The sequence below is a fragment of the Cavia porcellus genome, unplaced genomic scaffold (assembly GCF_034190915.1).
Source record: "Cavia porcellus strain 051 isolate PalLab524CR breed Dunkin Hartley unplaced genomic scaffold, mCavPor4.1 scaffold_10, whole genome shotgun sequence".
In the NCBI taxonomy this organism is placed as follows: domain Eukaryota; kingdom Metazoa; phylum Chordata; class Mammalia; order Rodentia; family Caviidae; genus Cavia; species Cavia porcellus.
The window spans coordinates 82373026-82377766 of NW_026947493.1; the positions used below are offsets into that span (position 1 = coordinate 82373026).

The 4741-nt window shown below is 41.0% G+C and overlaps 1 long non-coding RNA gene across 1 annotated transcript; it reads right to left on the reverse strand.

The window, feature by feature from the left end:
* Positions 1-924: 924 nt before the first annotated feature.
* LOC134477797 (uncharacterized) lies at positions 925-4536 on the reverse strand. Its single transcript, XR_010049990.1, has 2 exons — positions 3532-4536; positions 925-2914 (listed from the first exon to the last, which is right to left on the reverse strand). It is a non-coding gene; the product is annotated as an uncharacterized LOC134477797 (long non-coding RNA).
* Between the last annotated feature and the right edge of the window lie 205 nt (positions 4537-4741).

The window sequence follows — 4741 nt, forward strand, 5'->3', positions numbered from 1 at the left end:
AGCTGAACTGAGGTCAGCTGAGTGGAGAACAAGGCTGGGTACCCCTGCTGCCAGGCAGATGGCAGAGCTAGCGGGGTGGCAGAGGGGGCATAAAGACTAGAACACGTGCTACCCACTCGGGCACAGAGTGCAAATAAAGGTGAGGATGTTCCGGAAGATGAGCCTCTGGGCTGTGCGGGGAAAGCACGTGAAAGGCCAGTAATAAGGCCAGACAGACTTCATTCCATGAGACGAGAGGCCTCCCCGCGACAGGCCAGTGTCAGGGAAGTGACCTGATCAGCTGCGGTTTAGGAAGTGCTCTCTGTCTGACACGGACAGAAAAATAATCAGGCTGAGACGAGGCTGCAGGCGGGAGGTTGCCCCGGAGCCGGTGCCCATCAGAACGGAGGAGGCCTGGATTCTGTGTACGATGGCCTTTGGTCTCTGACAATATCAATTCCGTTCTGCAAAAACAGAACCTTTAAACACATTTAAAACTCAAATGAAATGTGGTATTTCCCAGTAAAATTATTTCCTTTCCCATTGATGGTTACTGTATTTGATTGTGTGTTTTAAGTGTATGCTGGGTAACAATACTATCAGGGCAAGTTAATAGCATCTACAGCTCTAACCTGAATAAGGAACTTTCACCCACTTCAAATATCAGCAAGAAAATCTAAAGGACCCCTTAGTAAATAATTAAAATAAGACATTAGCTTACAAATTGGATCCACACTGTCCTATCTTTCAGATTTAACATTAGTAATCTAGTATTATTATCATTATTATAGATCTAGAGCCTAAGAAGTCCTTTAACCCAAAACAGATAACTGGATAGTGCTGCTTCAGTCAACAGTCACTGGTCATACAGAGCCTTTTTGTTATCTTGAAGGTGTAAGATCTTCATTTGAATTTCATACAAGATCAGAGGCTGAGACAAGATCAAAGACATTTTAAAGCCCTGGTTTATTTGGTGGTGATTTCCAGAAGCAGAGAGCAAGGGGTTGGAAAAACAAACAGCAACGAAGAAAAATCAGTATGCGTGCGATTTAAGATCAGTGCTGTGCAATTTTATAGCTAAATCTTGGAAACAAACCAAATGTCCACCAACTGAGGAATGGATTTTAAAAAAGATACAGTATTTTTATACAAAGGAGTACTACTCAGCCATAAAGAGGAACAAACTTGAGACTTTTATATGCAAATGGATGCAACTTGAGACTGTACTCATAAGTGAAATCAATCAGACTTGCATGTGTAAATATTGTCTCCCTGGTGTAAGAAACTGAAACAGTAAATAAGATTCAAAATGCACAATGGATACTGTGAAATGGGAAGAACTGTTCAAAAAGAAAGAGAAACTGGGATGGGGGAAAGGAGAAAAAAAGGAAGGGAAAAATAAGTTACACACACACACACACACACACACACACACACACCCCATACACACATATGTTCCACGATAGTTAAGGTAGTTATACTACTATTACTTCATTGAAAAGAAAGTTTAGTGCTTATATTATTTTATCAATTTTTCATGCCTATATCTTTGTAATCTGAGCACCTACTTTAAAGAAAACAATATCCAAAGCATTAACCATTGTTACTCTTACTATCTTGTTTTGAAATTTTGTATCATTGTTTTTATTTTTTTAACTTTTTTTAAAGAGAAAAAAATCAGAAAAATCAACACTCAAACAAACAATTAAACAACAACAACAAAAACAAAATGACAACAACCAAAAAATGGCAATATAGGATACCAAACCAAGACGATATCATTCGTTGCTATATTGAATATTGTTATCCTCAAATTAATTGCTCAGGTTACCAGAGACAGGCATGCAAGAACGAACAATAAAGTTTCCCTTTGAGTATTTTCTTTCCCTGTTACTATATTTATTGTAACATTCGGATCTTCTTTACTCTTTCAGTTTTTTACACTAGCAAGATAATAGGCGCTTACACATACAAGTTTGATTTATTTCACCAATGATTATGGTTTCTACTTGCTTCCATTTACCAATAAAAACCTTGATTTTATTATTCTTTATGGCTAAGTAGTATTCATTATATAAAAATACCACATCTTTTTTATCCAAACCTCAGTTGATGGGCATTTGGGTTGTTTCCAAGATTTAGCTATTACAAGTTGTGCTGCTGTAAACATGGGTGCACATATATCGCTGTGGTATGATGGTTTCAGTTCTTCTGGGAAAATACCCAGAAGGGGAATAGCTGGCTCCAATGGGCCCTCTAATCCTAGTTCTTTGAGGAATGTGCATACCGATTCCCACAGTGGTTGCACCAGTCTGTACTCCCACAAACCCTGGAGAAGAGTTCCTTTTTCTCCTCAGCTCTTCCAGCATTTATTATTAGTTAATTTCTTGATGTTAGCCATTCTTTCTGGAGTGAGATGATATCTCAGTGTAGTTTAAAATCCCAACCCACAAATGGGCATTGGAGATGAATACAAAATTCTCAGATGAGGAAATACAAATGGCAAATAAATATATGAAACAAGATTCAGCATTGGTCATTTGAGAAATCTATCATTGTTTTTACTGGGATTTTTCCTCTTAAAAAAAAAAAGATTGGTGCTGTAGCTCACAAGGCTGGATCCGCTAGGCTTTCCCAAGAACCTGCTGTGTGGGAGGCTGGAGAATTTATCACTCAGGACTAGGGTCTAGTCGGTCGAGGGCTGACCCTGTGCATCTCAGTGCTGCCACACGGCTCGAGGTCGTTTGTGTACACTGAGCACACTGTAAGGACTAGCAGGAGGCTCTGGGACGGAACATCAAAGGGTGTCAGGGAACGTTAGGGATTCTGGGGTGCAGAGAATTTCTCCGCACATCTGCGGCCAAGGCACCGTGGTGTGAGTAGCAGAGGTTCCTGCTGCGGTGAGAACTCACCCTGGAATCACACATGAATTCTTCTGCAGGAAGAAAAGTTTGACATCTGTTAACACAATGCTTCTAGATTTAACACTCATTGAGATCTGATCCTGAAATATTGATATGTCAACAAATGTTGATATGTTTTTTTGAAAATAGAATTAATAGCAATAAATTCCACTGACCAATCACTGAATACATTACACATAAAATACAGAGAGGAAGAAAATGAAGAAATGCTCATTAAATACCCAAACAGATATATCTACCAGGCAATCAGCTAGATAGCAACTTATCAATAGGCTCAGTTGGAAACATAAATTGAGAAATTATCTGCGTGTGAGGTAGAGACCATCAAGTTTGTGTAAAATCCTTAAAGTAAGTAAAAGCTTAGGCCCTGGAATAAAACCATGGAGAAACCAAAATTCACAGGGTGTTGAAAAGAAGTCAAAATGGTCAAAATGGTCACATTTCCCACAGTGGGGGAAAAACATAACAGCTAAAAAGAGACCCCACAGCAAGGGAGAGCTTGTTTCAATTTTCTTTTCTTTCTTATTTTTTAAATAGAAAAGACTTAAGCAAACTTCTAATCTAATGAGAAAAGAACTAAGAAAAGGTGAAAATCAAAATATATAAGACCAGACGTGATGGTACGCACCTGTAATCACAGCACTGTGGGAGGCTGAGGCGAGAGGATCACAAACTCAAAGTCAGCTGGGATGATTTCATGATCTCTTATCACAGTGTCTCAAGATAAACACTAGGAAAGGGCTGGAGGATGTAGCTCAGAAGAAAGGCTTGGGGAAAATGCAGAGGCAGGAAATATCTTCTGACGGAGTCTCCAGACTGTAGGCTCGGGCCATGCAGAGAGTGTGTTAGAAGACCAGGAAGGGAACAGCTAAGCTCCGGAGGAGGAAAGACGCCAAGGGTTGAAATGCAGCGTGCTCTTTGCGTCACTCAGTGACACAATCAGCTTCCTCCAGGGACCACAGGAAAGAGATGTTTGATAACCCAAGAAAATATGATTGCGGGGTTCTAGCTCCACAAGGAGCCCGGAAGGAATGGAGACAGCCTGGAACAGAGGGGCTCTGACCCTGTTTCAGCAGGATTGTGATTTCCCAGAGGTGGATGGGTGCTACAGAATCCAGAAAACCAGGCATTTCTGGTACAAATCACAACGACATCTGATCGGCTACCGCTCAGTGATTGATCATTCGTTAGGTGCCCGTAACAGTGCTGTTTCTCTGCATCCTCAGTTCTGCCTCGTGGCTAGTGCTCATCGCTCTGAGCAATTGTAACAACTGTTTTCACAGTTCCCGCAGCCTACGTGAGCACATACGTCCAGGTGCGCGTGTGCTGGAGGCAGAGTTCACAGAGCTAAGCATTGCCCCGAAAGCCTTTCTCTGGCATTCTGCAAAAGTTTCCATGATTATTGTTCAGGGGTTACTGTCGTTGTTAGTTTATGATTGCCGAGGTTGCTTGGGATTATTTTTGTGTTTGTTGGGAAGCTTTATTTTTCCATTCTAGTCAGCCTATTCTTTATTTGCTTATCAAATAACTGTTAAATATCTAATATCTGTCAGGTGCTTGGGATACAAGATTGGCTTGTCAGTTCTTCCCCTGCGAGCACCCAGTTTTGTGGGAAGGAAACGTTAATGGAGAGGTCGGTGCATGCTTAGATGTAAGCACTGCCGGACACAAGGTCACTTGGTGACAGTGTAGCCAAATGAATTACAGGGCATTCCTAAAAGAAGTGACTTCCACACTTGGAGGCAAACCAAAGGCAAGAGTTTGAACATCAGTGGAGTGCGAGGAGAGTAACTTTGGAGATAAAGTGTGCAACTCTGACAAAGACCCAAAGGCTATAG